Here is a 16,317-nt window from a genome sequence, read left to right as displayed (position 1 = left end):
TGAAATGAAAATACTACTGGGACTGTCAACAGAGGTGCTGAGAGACTGAAAAGATTAGGATAGCAGCTCCAACTACATCTTAAAAAGCTGCCTTCAGCTTCCAGTGATACTGTGAAATATCAGTGAGGAAGCATAGCCCTTTGTGTTCATGTGTCTCAGGTCTCCTGGCACTCGGTCTCATCTCTTTCAAGCAATCAAATTGAGAAGACAAAGAAAACAACTGACCATACAGCAGTAAGCTGAAGCATCTTTCAATCATTTATGAGCAGTCCTGGCTCACTGGGGAGGTCCCAGTTGAGTGGAGATAAGCAAATGTGATGCCTATCTACAAGAAGGGCCAGAAGGAGGATTTGGGAAACTACGGGCCTGTCAGTCTGACCTTGTTGCTGGGGAAGGTTACGGAGCAGATCATCTTGAGAGTCATCGCATGGCATGTGCAGGAGAACCAGGTGATCAGGCCCACTCGGCATGGGTTTATGAAAGGCAGGTCCCGCTTGACTAACCTCATCTCCTTCTATGACAAGGTGACCCCCTTAGTGGATGAGGGAAAGGCTGTGGATGTTGTCTACCTGGAGTTTAGTAAAGCCTTTGACACCCTTTCATACAGCATTCTCCTAGAGAAACTGGCTGCTCATGGCTTGGATGGGTGTACCCTTTGCTAGGTAAAAAACTGGCTGGATGGCCGGGCCCAAAGAGTGGTGGTGACTGGAGTTAAATCCAGTTGGCAGCTGGTCACAAGTGGTGTCCCCCAGGGCTCAGTATTGGGGCCAGTTCTGTTTAATATCTTTATCAATGATCTGGACGAGGGGATCGAGTGCACCCTCAGTGAGTTTGCAGATGACACCAAGTTGGGTGGGAGTGTTGATCTGCTTGAGGGTAGGGAGGCTCTACAGAGGGATCTGGACAGGCTGGATCGATGGGCCGAGGCCAATTGTATGAGGTTCAAGAAGGCCAAGTGCCGAGTCCCGCACTTGGGTCACAACAACCCCACGCAGCGCTACAGGCTTGGGGAAGAGTGGCTGGAAAGCTGCCTGGTGGAAAAGGACCTGGGGGTGTTGGTTGACAGTCGGCTGAATATGAGCCAGCAGTGTGCCCAGGTGGCCAAGAAGGCCAATGGCATCCTGGCCTGCACCAGAAATGGTGTGGCCAGCAGGAGCAGGGAGGTGATTGTCCCCCTGTACTCAGCACTGGTGAGGCTGCACCTCGAGTCCTGTGTTCGGTTTTGGGCCCCTCACTGCAGGAAAGACATGGAGGTGCTGGAGCGTGTCTAGAGAAGGGCAACAAAGCTGGTAAAGGGTCCAGAGCACAAGTCTTGTGAGGAGCAGCTGAGGGAACTGGGGCTGTTTAGTCTGGAGAAGAGGAGGCTGAGGGGAGACCTTATCGCTCTCTACAACTACCTGAAAGGAGGTTGTGGTGAGGTTGGTGCTGGTCTCTTCTCCCAAGTAACTAGTGATAGAACAAGAGGAAATGGCCTCAACTTGTGCCAGGGGAGGTTTAGATTGGATATTAGGAAGAATTTCTTCACCGAAAGGGTTGTCAAACATTGGAACAGGCTGCCCAGGGAAGTGGTTGAGTCGCCATCCCTGGAGGTCTTTAAAGGACATGTAGACATGGCACTTGGGGACATGGTTTAGTGGTGGTCTTGGCAGTGTTAGGTTTATAGGTGGACTCAATGATCTTAAGGGTCTTTTCCAACCGAAATTATTCTATGATTCTATGATCTAGTTTAGCTACCTGGAGACATTATAAAGATTCCAGAGATTAAAGGTGAGAGAAATTTTACCAGACAATTAGATCTATGTTTTTGTGATGATTTCAACAGTGTCCCTGTACGTTTAAGATAACACTTTCTCTACCACCATAAATGTGAAGGCTGGGTATTCCTGGTGTGGAGCTTATTCTGACTGTGGTAGAGATGTTCTAGAGGCGCTTTTTTCTTGTTTGTTAGAAGTAAGACTCAAAATCTCAGCCAGTTTGTGAATCACATGCTTAAGGCAAAGAAACCACAGCCCTGCTGCCTCTTTTTCTGTAAGCTTGGGTTGCAATCCTTTCTCAGTCGTTAGCTCATCTTCCCATTGGCTTTGAATAATCCCTGCTAGTGCTGCTTTTCTCTGAAGCTGTCTTCTATGCTTACCAGCCCCATGTCAGGAACTGGTTGATACCTATCTTCACAGATTCCGCAAAAGGATAAAAGTAGAGGCTTTAAGTAAAAATTTGTGACTATTAGATATATATATGTGAATGTTGTATTCATTTGCCTATCCAGAAAACTCTTGGAATGGTTTCTTTTGAGCTAACTACTGAAAGCCTGTGAAGCAAGAGAAGTATTTAATTAAGATTGCTTTATTTCCTCCTTTGTAAACTGTTCACTACCCACCGTAATCCAGCAGGATTTGCCACCCCTTCAAAAAAATTCCTTTGGCCATCTGTAAACTGTTTTGATTCTTCAAGATTCACTAAAGCAGGAGTCATTAATGTAAAGCACATACTGTGTTTTTCAGTTTAGAGTGGGGTACCTGTAACTGTTGCCTAATCACCTTGTTAGAAGCTGTTTGCTGAGTGGTATATAAAATACACCATTGTTGAAGCTAGCATGGTTTATGATTTGCTTTTACTGTTTTATTCCCTCCCCCACAGACCCCCCGCCAAGTTGCATGTTGGGATTGTGGTGGCCCTTTACATCTGTTTAAAAAAAAAAAAAAAAAAAAAAAACAAAAAAAACGAAAAAGAAAGAGCTAAAACAATAGGGGACAATATCTGCCTTTCAGGAGTGGCAGCTAGAGACTAGGTGGGATATCCAAAGGTGTCTAAAATAACACTGAGGCTTGCATGTAAACAATGAACTCTCATCACTGAGTTACATCACTGAGTAAGCATGGAGAGAAACCGCTGTTAGGTTTTGACTTGCTGTTACTTGTTTCCCTAGAGAATGAACTTGAATGATTTTTTTTTAATTGAAAGTTTGTTTTTTGATAGGACCTTTTGTACTTTCACTGCAATGTATGATATAAAAAGAATCAATATTTCCTTAGACTTGGAGACATGTTTCTAACATCGGTAGCTGTGCATGTCCTGAAAATAAAGATACTTATGCTATGTACAACTTCTGCATTCCTGAGCTGCCTCATACATGGGTAAGAAATCAGCTTGCAAGCTACTCTCAAAATGAGAAACAAAGGACTTGCTGGATAATAGCTTGATTTGATTATCTTTCTGATAGATTTCAGATTGTTTATAGAAGTGAACTGAAGTTCAATGAAATAGAAACAGGAGGAAAGACACACTTTAGTCTTCACTTTTGATTAAATCTGATCCAATCTTCTGCATCAACTACTGCTATCTGTAATCTGGAGATCTGGATCATGAATCGAAGAGGAGGAAAGTTCTGTCTAGTAACTCCTGGCACAAAGCTAGATGTTTACAGATGACAGTTGAGTTTTAAGTGTAGGTGCCCCGGAAACTCCAAACTGCAAACATAGTCTCACCCCAGATTACCAAGGACTGCCTGCTTACCAGGTGCTTACCAAGTGATTTACTGAGGCATATGAAAGAAAGTACAGAAACTTTTTAAAATCAGGAACTGAAAGACATATAACTGCTAATAAAACTAGGTAAGATGTGTGCAAACAATAAATTAGAACTGTGCTCTGATTTCATATTGAACACATCCAGCCAAGAAGACAACTGGACTCCTTCATTGAGTATTTAGAGTGGAAATAAAAATTAAATAGTGCTCTGCAGGATAACTGTATTACATAGTAAATTAATATGAAATATGGTTACTTCCTCTGTATGCATTCTTTGATTTTTTTTTTTAATTTTTTTTTTAAATGAAAAAGCCCTCAACCTAGATATAAACAAAGAAGAAAATCCTACTATAAGGATATGGACTTTTTCCAGCATACATGACTTACCAAAACCTAAGAATAATTAGGTAGGCAACTTCTAAACACTTTGCACGTACACAATAAAACATTTCTTTAGTGAATAGTAGGCTGACACTACAGCAGGAAAACAGTAGGGAAAAAAGCAAGAGATGCCAGTACATGCTGATGCTGATTACAACACACTAGGTTTGTTGTCTTAAACCAAGAGTATGACATCATCAAACTAATGTCTTTGATCTCAAACACCAAGGCAAATGAATTGCTATAAAAGGCCATACACTGGATTTTTCCCAGTACTGTTCCAACTGATTATTTGGAATAAGAATTAACAATTAACATGATTGTAATTCATACAGTCATGTAATTAAGTCCATAATTAGGCCTGATTTTTAGAACAGAGGAGCATTCAATTCCTATCGTATTCCAAGGAAGATAAATTGTCTGGAGGGAGAGTACATGCTGGCAGGTGAGATAGAAGGTTACAGAAGGAGACCATGCTGAAGAGGCTTGTGGAATTTCCAAGAAGAGGAACATATGCCAGAGACGGGTATCGAAAAGGAGATGCAGGTCAACTGGCTGGCACTGTAGAAACCAGAGCAAATCTGGTGAGTGGAGGGAGGAAGAAGTAGTTGTCCAGTGACTCACAGCCAACCTTGTGTCTCTTTGAGGAACTGTTCAGTGAGCTCCTTCCGTGCCTCTTCTGCATCGTGGGGTTTTATCTACAGTAAAAGTTAACGTTTGTACAGCTGCCTTCACTCCAGCCGTTGTAAGTATATAGTGCAACAAGTCTTTGAGATTTCTTATGTGGACTCTATTGAGCGCGTATGTGATCAGCAGGATAGAGATGGAGCTATTCAGTGGCTTGTCTGGCCTAGTTCAAGTCTCCAGCAAGGAAAATTTGTGCCTGGGATGCCAGCCAGGTGCTTTTTCAGTTTGTGTTGGCAGAAAATGATGCCTCCTTGACTACAATGTACTTAAGAAAAATAAAACCATTTCAGTTCTGAAGAAAATAGCTCTGATTCTGCAACTCTTTTCTGCTCCATAAAGCTGTGTTGCTGTGTTAGTGTCATAGCCCTCTGTTGTCACATTGTAGAGCGTTATGAGAGGTTACTTTGATGTGACTCCAAGGGAAGTGGCAAGTTATTAAGCGCAGATACCCAGTTTAGACTGAATGGTTTGTTATTTTGCAGTTTGTCTTTTTTGGATGCTGATATACTTCAGCTCTTTCGGTGCCTTCTGTGTAATGCATTAGGTGTAAATATTGTTTGGGGTAAAAGGTAACTTGTGAAGGAATTGGTGGAGAACATCCTGAGATGCCTTGTCCTCTGAACGCTGCCATGAACATATGGTATTCATTGGAGATGGTATGGGCCTGTTTCTGTGGGGAACTGAAGAGGAAAATATTTCCAAAGCATTTTAATTATAATCCCAGAAGAATCAGGCCACATCTTTATGCCTCAGACATGTTCAAGAGATACAAGCACTTTTTGTATCATTCGGATGAAATGTTTTAGAAAGATATGAGGGGTCTATTAAGCCTTTGCACATGTGTGATATCGTGAGCAAGCATACAAGAAGCTTCTCAGTTTCTCTGAGTCTAAGGGAGTACAGTTTTTGTCTTTCACACCACTCTGAGATGTCTACAGTATGGGACATCACCCCACCGCATGTAGAGTACAAACCTGCAAAGGCAGATACGCTGATTTCTCTAATGCACAATTGTGCATGGTTTAAGAAACAAAGATTCTCCCAGGTGAGCATCTCCTGCAATCCTTTTTAACAAGCTATTGACAACAAAACCATGGTTTATTTTCATCATTCCCTTTCCATTTTTAACAGCTACTGAACCTAAATGAGTTTCTGGTCACAGTATCACATGTTGATGCCAATGCTAAATGCTAGCAAACCATCTAACCTGACTTTCCTTTAACAGAAATCTGCCCCAGCGGTCTTGATCAAAAGTCGTTTGCTGTGCACTTGTGCATTCACCATGAGTACACTGCACTTCAGTGATTCTCTGCCTTTACCTTCTCCAGAGATTTTATTCAATTCTGACATTTCAGAGAGTCAAGTCTGCTATCCAGATATCAATCCCCTGTATGGCAAATTTTTTTATAAAATTGCTATTGCTCTTTAGCTGGAGGAAAAAAAAAATATCTGGATTTTACACAGAAGACAATCTTTTCAGGATTATTAGTAGTAGGGTGGGTACTTGAGAAGGAAAGATTTTTCTCTATAATAACTAAATACATGTTATTGTACGTCATCCCTAAGGTAGCATGATTAAACTCCAGTGAGGTATCAGTCATTCTTTTTGGAGCTTTAGAACAGTTGTAGCTTTCCAGGCTGCATTTCCACAGTGTATTGTTTATCATGAATCTGCCAGAATTTTAAGCAGGCATACCCTCGCATTCTGATGTTAAAATATTCTATAGCACCTACTTCACTAAGCAAGTTCGGTTCAATTTACTGTAAAGTAAGCTCTATTTTGTAGAATGCATCAAAGGGTGTGGAAAATTGTCTAAGTTTGCCTACACTAGGGACAGAAGGCAGAATGATATAGGAGGAAGAGAATTGCTGATACCAAAGACTGATTAAAAAAGTCCACGTTAACTTACTGTGTTACCTTATAACAGCTGGAGGGATACAGAAAAGGATGATTGGAAAATGAGAGCCATTTGCAACTCAGTATGGGCATAGTTATTAGACATGTCACTCATAAGTTTCCAAATTCCAATATGGGGAGAAGGGAACAGGAATCAAAGCCTGTAATACAACTGACCACTAGTTTTGGAAGAAACTTGCTTCTTCTTGTGACTTGGATTTTCCACAGGCCTTTTTTTTATCTCCAGCACATAATAGAATAAAACATTTACTATCTTTAAACTTCAAGAAAGTCAGGTTTTCCATCCTTGACATTTAGAACCACTGCCAAATCACAAAAGTAACTGTTAGCTTTAAAGCAGCACATTCATTTCTATGGCAGTGAATAAGCTAAAGAAAAATAGCAGTGTATTAGTGAGAGGGTAAACACTGCTATTTCTTCTTGAGAAAAGTTCCATTGTGCTTCATAACTAATAGGCCTCATCCCTACTTTTTACTACAGTGTTACTGCATCTCACTGAATCATTAATTACAGTTTGTTTTTAAGAAAGGAAAGCGCTGTCATTGCTCTTGTCTCAGCAGCAGAATTATTACAATATGGCAATGTGTTTGGTGTCACGCTAGCAATTTCCGATTTCTAAGAACACAAATGCACTATGACCTACAAACACCAGGCTCTTCTCTGATCTTTTCATAGACTCCAAAAAGAACAGAAGCTTGCTTTGCTGTGCCTGCAGGGTAAACATACGGTGATCAACCGCAGGGTTGTGACTGTTGACTACAACTAAAACAAGGCAAGAGCTGTCAACTCAATCTTCTACTCAGGGGTCATTGAGTTTAGGGGTAGAAAGCCATAACAAGGGGCACATTTCTGCTGAAAGCAACCAGAGAATTATTCTTTGGTGGTTCGTTTTTTATTTGTATGGAACTAGGCATAAGGCCTCTGCTTGCAGATTGCTTCACAGAATCTACCTGTCATACCTGTTGCTGGCATTTCCAGTTCCAGCAAGCCTTGTGTATCCAGTGTTTTATTTTTATTTTCCAGACTGCATGATCTTCTTTTCTCATATCTCTTTTTTGCTATTGCAGTAGTTTCACTTTTCCCTTACCCTGTTCCCTTGAGGCAGTTTTCTTCTTTTCCTCTGCTCTGGCACCTTTTGCTGGCTGGATCTTATACTTATGTGATGACACAGTACCTCCAAAGGAGCCATAGTAAATCATAAATGCAGTATTGCTGAAGCCCTTAATGGACACTATCAGAAGATATTATCCTTATAAATCTGTCCAGAAAAGAATGCTTAAGGAAACCCATCCTTTTCAGAGTGCTTAAATGAGTCTTCTGAGGGTGTAGGCTTCCTTGGAACTGCCTCTTGTTGGCCAAGAAGTCAGTATAGAGAGAAGATGCAGAAAATAATCCTTTTGGGCATGTTTCTTGGAGCAAAGTCCTTACCTGGAGAAATAGCTCCAGAATTGTGGATATTAAATAACATATTCCTCATTAAGCTTCTCAGACTGCAGAAAGCCATTTGTTAAGAAAAGTGAATTACAGATACAGACCTTGGCTGTAGGTAGCTTGTCTCCTGGAACAGGCCCTTTGGATGTACATTGTAGCCTTGTTTCTGCCCCTATCTTCTGCTCCTGACTGGAATTCCAGGATGGACTCTGTACCTGGTTCATCATTTGCCTTGTCTGGGAGTGGCAGTACACCCTTATTTGCAGCATTTGGCTCTGTCCACCATTTTCAGTCCCTCTGGGACTGCTCTGGCCCTTACTGCTCCCAAGAAAGAGTCACTTCTTGCACTATGCTTAGTGCTTAGTGCACAATGCACTATGGCTTCCATGTGCAACCTTCCTTGCTGCAGCTTTACCAAGGTGAAAATGTGTTCTCAATTCCAGATCAGCCTCTTTTAGTTCCAGTCTTTTCTTAATCTCAATTTTTATCTTTGTTTATTCAAGTTTATCTCAACTTTTATTGAAGATTAATCTTTGTATTTTTGTAAATATATTTTCCTAGCAGAACGTCAGCCTTCCAGCTCATCTTTTACAGAGACTTTTTTTGCCTTTCAAAATTACTGTTGTATTAATTTCTTATATGCTGCTTTAGTAGATGGGAAGTGTAGTCTCAGAGATCCATTTATAGTGTACCCATCTTTTCACTTAACAAATAAGTTTTCATTTTTACCCTAATTGCCTGTGTATACTTAGTGTATGAGAACCAGTTTAATTTTATCTCAGCGTTAGACCTCTGTTCCAAAAGCCAGAGGTATAGCAAACTCAGGATGCTGTTACTTTCTGCCTTGCTAGTTTTTAGATTCACAAAGCTCATATCAGAAATATTAGGCCACACAGAACTGACCTAAGTAAGAAGAAATACATTGGGTTGCCAAGTGCACTGTGCCTGGAAAAAGGCAAAATAAATCCAAATTCATTTTTAGGGCATTATAGTAGGAGTTCATCCTTTTCTTGGACAGCTATTACTTCTTCAAGAACATGGACACATGTGTGGGATGGGTTGTGATGCAACAAGGTCTTCCTCAGGTTGTATCCATAACTGCTGAGTATCAGTCTTAAATGTTGCCATTGTAAGCTGTTTTAGAAGCTACATAATGAATAAGAACATTCATTTGTAGCCCTCACTCTCAGTAGCCTGGTGATGATGGTGATCCTGGAAAGCTTTATGGGTCAAATCAAAAGAATACCTTTGGAGCAAAATGAAATGTTACAGACCTTCATTGTGTTTATATGTTTTGACATGATTAGGGCACCCTGTGGAAATTTAACTTTGAAAAGCTTTTCATTTCACAAAGCCATCACTAAATAGGTATAGATTTAGAGTGACAGTCAGTGCTGAAGTGAGAGTAACCCTTGAGAGAGGGTGCACTATGTAGCCATGTATATTCACACACTGTATACAGTATTTACTCTCCAGTCAACAATATACAGTATATAAAGTATTTACAGTAATTTAGTTGGTAGACTGCACAGCTTCACTGTTGTAGAGATTAATGTGGTTTATGGTGACAGCAGTTTTACAATGACAGATCCACTTGGTAGTCAGTCAGCTAACTAAGCAAGCTGGGGGAAAAAATATGTAGAGCATTTAGTAGAAGTTTTTGCACTTTTAGTAGAACATGTAAAGCTATTAACATTCACAAAACTTGCAGGTCACCCATCAGGAAGACCAGAGTCTTCCAGGTGATGTTTGCTGTGTCGTATGCAATCCCAATGCCTTATCTTGTGCTTTCCTTTCCCCATGGCCTTATTTTCATCTCTTGATCTCTTTTCTTTTTTTCTTCCTCTTACTCTTCTCCTTAGTGTGTCTCATTTACCTTTTTTCTTTCTCTGTTCTCCAATTTTGTCTGCCAGCACACTCACTTCCACTGGTTGTCCCATCACTGTTTTGTGTGCTTCTCAATTTTCCTTTTTAATTTTCTTCTGTTTTCATTCTTAAGTCTCTTTTCCCACTATTATTTTAGGCCTCAGCTTTACCATTAGTCAAGTGCTGCCTCTTCAAATTTATATTCTGTATGAAATATGAGAGAATTTGAATGGAAGCAAGTGATCTTTCACTCATGTCAACAGTAAGTATAGTTGTCCTTGTCCGTTCTGCCACTTTAATAATAGTATTTTTTTCTCCAGTTGTTTCCATGGGTTATTAGGTCTTTAATACTTGAATGTTAATTTTAAATCACTTCCAGGTTGAACATCTGACCAAGATTTCAACTACACTGTCCCATCTGAAAGGAGAGGAAAAGTTCCCTCTCTGCACAGTGCAAATAGTAGCACTGAATAATTTCCAAGCCTGTAGAATATACTACAGTGACTGGCTTTTAAGACTGTGCTGGAAAGTTAGCAAAGATAGTCACAACAGAATAGTGGAATAAGCAGAGGACTGGGAAGGGGCTGTATAGTGAACTGCACTGTGGGAAATGTCCCAGGTTGAGTAATTCCCTCCAACCTGCCTAGAAAGCTCCCTGTACAGCTTCAGTCTGGATTGTTTCAGACTTACTGTGCCATGTTACTGCATGCTGGTGAGCAGCTGTTGAGATCCATCCTGGAGGCTGCTGCACTCAAAAAGCCAAACAAAAGCAACCTTGCCCCTTCTCCCCCAAACAGGTATTTGCTTGCATGCTATTTATTAGCATGAAAATATAGTTTTGGAGATTTCTTGGTAGAGCAGTGGGTGTAGACTGCAACATAGAAACTATGCATTTTGAAAACAACCACTACTATAACAACCAGATAGTAGTATGCAGCCACTGCTGTGATCTCATTATATAGGAAGCTTATTATGATCTCTTTTTTACATTCATTATTTTTACTTTTTTTTTTTTAGACTTGTTCAAGTAAATAATACAGTTTGTCTACACTAAGTTAAGAGGCACTCCTTGAGCTGTTGCGTATAACTCCCTTTTTACAGTCTGACAAAGGGTTGGTTCTCCACTTAGACTCAGCCCGTGCAGCTCCATTGACTTCATCTGGGAGCTTTCGGCCTAAATTTTTGTTCTAATTACATATCCAGCAATATGCAGTAAAAAGACTCTGTTGAACAATCAATTTAAGCACCGTTCTTATTAAGTAGCAGGTTCATGGAGGTTTTGCCCAAGCCATGTTTTCTAGAATGCTCTAAGTAAAAAAAAAATTCGCTCATTACAAAATACAAAAATAGTATTGTAAAAAGGGAAATCTTTTTAGCTATTTTGCATTTTTTTTATGCATCAGCTGGTCCATCACAAGTCTGTCTGGTTTGTTACCCCTAGATACAGTTTCTAGCTACATTATTTCTTTTCATAATATTCTATGGGATTTGTGGTTAATTTTTGAAAGGAAGTAACATGTTATGTACTTGGTGTCTTTGAATCCTTGAAGTTCAAGGTTCTTCCTTAAGGGTTCTCCCTAACCACTTTTGCTTGATCACTCAATGGCAGCTGCTGTTAGAAAAAGTACTGTGTTTCCCCAGGCAGGACGTTCCCTTATTGGACTCCTTTCTACTGCTTGAAAGTCTGAGCTTTTTCATGAAGAACCATCAGTGTCTGCATTGACTTCCCTACAGCTTGCAAAGTCTGTTAATCCTGGGGATGTGCTATAGGTGCTGGTATAGAGAGGCATAAAGAACATGCTTATTGCAATATAAATCAATTATATCTATATTGTTTACCAGAAATTTAGTGTAATATTGATTTAAATAATAGAAACAAGGCCATTGTGTCAAAGTGCTTACTTTTGCCATGTAAGTTTTCTTAGAAAGTAAATTAAATCAGTAATCAAATCAGATAAAAATAAAGGGAGAATATCTTTATCTCTGAGTTTCTCAGCTATCAAGCTATACAATTTCTCGCCTGTTTTTGTTTTTTTTTTCTTCTCTGTTTCAACCAAAACGCTTTTTCAAAGTTATTAATGGTGAGAGAAGATTTTTTCGGTTAAAGACAGGTGAGAATTGCTCATATTGTTCTTTTCTCCCTTTGTAAGGACTGATGCCACGGTTGACATTTTTTCAGATATCTGCCGGTAGTGTTCTAATACCACAAGTGTGCTTTGGAAAAAAATATTACTAGTAGTGCATCTACTTTACAGTCCTTATTCATTTTTTTGGCTGTATTTATTTGTCAGGATGGATTTAGTCTAGAGTAAGATGTCCTTTTTTTTTTTTATGCATTATTATCCAACACTATACAACGAGTCAGAGCAAGGTTTTTTCCTTCATTGATTTTTCTGTTGTTAGGGCATATTTTTATAAAGTCAAATGTTTCAAGGTTTCTTTTTAATTATGGATTTTAAAATATAAATGTGATAATGGCAAAGTCTCAAAGTTTGGGCCTACATTCTCTTTCGCTTGAGCCCATTAGCGGGTGCAAGATGAACAAGTTTTTTCAGCTTGCTGTGGATGCAGTTGCCTTGAAGTTAGCCACAGGAACCCTACAGCATCTTCAGGTGTTTCCCTATCTAGTTGGTTATGCAAGTCTGTGGTTATTGTTTTATGCTCTCTCCACTACCTTCTTTTCTGATACCCGTCTTTTGTTCCTGACGACTGGCTCTGTTTCCAGAACTGCAAAGATGTTCTCATTCAAAGCATTGTTTTCCTAATTCTGATCCACAGGCAATGGTTAGCAGCCTTCCACTGTGTTACACCTCACCCATGGTCTCAGTGAAAAGCCTGCTGCAATGATCTGCTTGCTGGTCTGCTGGCAGGTCAGCAGACTGACCAAAAACTGTGGGTGACCTTCACCTACATGACACTAGACCGGTATTTTTTCTGGTTTCTTCTGTGGCTCCCAGCCTCTAAGCATAAAGTTAAATTAAGTTATCTCTGCAGAGTCTTTTCAGGGTACAAAGATATTCCGGAACAGAGAACTTAAGTTCACTGGGACAGGAGCTCCAGTCTCTTCTTTACAGTCTAATGATTTAACCTGGGAGGTAACAATTCACCTCTGCATCCTGTTTTCTGTAGCGTTGTATGATAGATGAGCTAAAGTGAAACAGGAATAAGACACATGAGGAATTTATTCAAAGTTAGACACAGAGGTGGGGAGAGGGTGGGAATTTTCCAGTGATTACACCCTGGCCCATGAGACTTAATTATCCAAAACAGTCTGCTAACTAATGAAATTTGTTTGCATAGCTAACTCCCCTGATTAATTCTGGGGAGGTGTGTGGCTTTCCTTCCACTTCAGGGAGTTTCTTGTATAATTTTCTTCCAAAGGTGAATAACGTCATATTTCCCTCGATGCAGCTGGCTTTGAGAATCAAACTCTGTATTCAGCAATTGAATTTTCAATCTCAAATGGTTTGATGGTTGCATCCACTACAGGAGTTTTTCTCCTGTTCAATATGTACCTTGTACAAGTTGCTAGCTCACATTTCAGCCTATGCCATTGTACATATAAAGTACACCTTTTTCAGAGTAAACCCAGTCAGACGTGACACCTTATTCCATAATTTATCTATGTAAAGCTCTGGCAGTGTATAAGGAAAGACAGAATTATCACAACCACTAGTTTAAATGGCAAAAACTCTTTTGAACACCGGTGTGTCCTTTTTGTCCAGAAATTATTTGGATTTTCCTCTAAATTTGTTTTTGGTTTTTAACAGTTCAGCAAATTGTAGTGTTCGTGCATGGTGATCTAGCCTACAAGTTGTTCTGTACATGGAATAGGTTATCAGCTGATAACACCAAACTCTACAGGTCAGTTAGTGTGAGATCTCTTTGGTAAAGTAATTTTCAGGACCTTCTATTTTGGTGTTTGTTTTGATCATCTGGACACATTTCTAAAGATTTAGTGGAAGAATTATTTATTTTTTTTTTTTTTTTTTTTTAAGAGCAAAGTCCTCACCCTGGCATGGCATGAAAGTTAGGTAGGAAGGGAAGCTGAGTGAAGCCAATAAGTTTTGCTATAAGCAAAGAAAGTAGAACATTAATAGTTCCTTTTTATGCATGTCACGTCTCCTTTGGAAGTAACTGCTTGAAGTGCTGACTGCAGCTCAGTATTAACATGGGCATGGAAATAGAGATGAGTTAATACTTCCACTGGCTTAACATCATGCTGGACTAGCTGCATTTAAACAAACAGAACTCTTACATTTCCAGGATGAGAGATGCTGTCTCATTTCACCTACTATTTAGCCGTGGACAGTAATGCAACATTTGCTGATCGCTGTCTGCATGTATATTGTGCTTTCTGCTGCCATAATAGATCTATCAGGTCACAATCAGGAGATAATGCTCTAGTGATGTTATCTGATTTCGCACCTGAAGCTGCTGGTAAATGTGGATATGAACCCAAGAGGGAAATAGAATATTGCATAGGAACTGACAAAGCTCAGAAACTCTGGGTTTTTTCCTTCTCAAAGACATACAGAGGAAGAACCCAGTCCTCATGAGGAGAACAGAATGTGAGGCTTCCCAGACTCTGTGATCAGAGCTGCATACAAGGAGGTTTCTCATTCCAGTGAAATCTTGTGCAGTAAATGTTAGCTACACATGATGGAAGAATACAGGTTTTCATCACATTCTTATTATGATTGTAATGGTCTTGCCCAGTGAACTTTGAATTCAGCAGTAATTTTTCTTGGCAGCCAGCCTCTGAACATTATGAAGGGGTAAATGAGACATCTCTTGACTTGAAACATTCTGCCTTACAGATTTTGAGAGAATATGTGATTCCAAACAGGACAATCCAATTCACTGTTTAGTGCGAGAGATTTTCCCACATATCTTTTGCACATAGCTGTCCCAGTACTAGCATTTTTATTCCTGATTCATGCCCTGGGATTTCTGAGTCTTTTAGGCTGTCAAAATTACTGAAAAGCTTGGAAGCTAATGACAGAAGTCTTAGATGAAAAAAAGGAACCTATGGATTTTAAGCATCTTGCAGTGCATGGAGAATTGGGCTAGAAGCCAGCCTGGTTGTTCAAGGCAGACTGATAGAGGCCAGTGGAGAAGTAATTCTTAAATCTGTCCTTTTTCCTGGGCTTGGAATTCTACTTTAGTCATGACTTGAGGTATATGAAGACCTGAAATTCCCAGTAAGAAAACCCCTTCTAGAGTTCAGAGGCTAGTTTGTCCTTTCAGTCAGGATGCTGGCTCAGTGTTGGTGGGGTTTTTAGCATGCATTCCTCCGAAAGGAAGTCTGATGCTTAGACTTGCTTAGAAAGTAGAGGACCCCGGTTCAGTGCTTTTTACTTCCAGGAAAAAAGCCATAGATAGACCAGAGGGTAAACTGACACAAGGTTATCTTTACCTATATCATGAGAGTGAGCCACTATGTAGCCTAGTACACAACATCGAAAAGTCAAGATAGCCAGCCAGAGAGGCTAATGTGGAAGGGTGTCCTGGAGTTGTGGTTCTCAGGAGTTAGTCGATGGCTTATTAATTATTACTTCCCATAACTAAAGATTAGCTTTCCCGTTCAGTGTTAGAACAGTAATCAGTATTTCCTATCAATGATAAGAAATCTGATCACACTTTTTGGCTCTTGTGATCTCGGAGATTTTTGCATTTGAGCTTTCTGAGCACATTCAGTAGCAGAAATCAAAATCATTTTACTGACACAAACCACAGGTCTACATGGAATCAAAATGTTGAGGTAAGATTGTTGATGATGACAGCCTTGAGCTGAGACCCCCTGAATCCTTCCTGGTTTGTCCTTGAGGTATGTATGAGTCTATGTTTTGGTCTGGTGCTTTGTAGGCATCCATTTCTTGGTTTTGCTGTCTCAAAATGAATCAGTGCCCTGCCTTTTCAAGTCTCAGAGAAAGGAAGGGCCACACATTTACCAGCGAAAGTAGACAAAGCCCTCCTGCCCGCAGCGTGTTTTGCAAGAGGGAAGTGATGTCTCCTGCAAATGACAGGTGTAATTTTTTTTTTTTTTTTCTTCCTTTCAGGCATAGCACTTGGTGGGAGAAGGTGAAAGTATTGTGTTCTAAATGATTGATGCCACTTTCTGCAGGTGTTCCCTTTTTAAGTGTAGCATTAGAGAAGTCAGTATTTGAAAGTGCCAACGGAATTCCAGTACACTGTGGCTTCACTATCTGTCTTTCTGGGTGCAATAATTATGGCCATAGATGCAATATGTGCCAGTGGAGGAATGAATTTTTCATATACTGTGTGTGATAGTTCCAGGCAAGTGAAACCAAGGGATGTCTTGAATTGTGTAAAGCTAGGCTGAGATAATAGCAAAGCCTGTATGGATGAGTTAAACGGGCATGATTAGCCTCTTGTCACAGTTTTCCATGGTTATACTGCATAGCTACAATGCATGCAAATGTTGTTCTGCTATAGCAACATGACTCATTTGTTCTTTTAAAGACATTTCTGTTACATCAAGGG

The sequence above is a fragment of the Accipiter gentilis genome, chromosome 22 (assembly GCF_929443795.1).
Source record: "Accipiter gentilis chromosome 22, bAccGen1.1, whole genome shotgun sequence".
In the NCBI taxonomy this organism is placed as follows: Eukaryota; Metazoa; Chordata; class Aves; order Accipitriformes; family Accipitridae; genus Astur; species Astur gentilis.
This window is presented reverse-complemented; position numbering follows the sequence as displayed.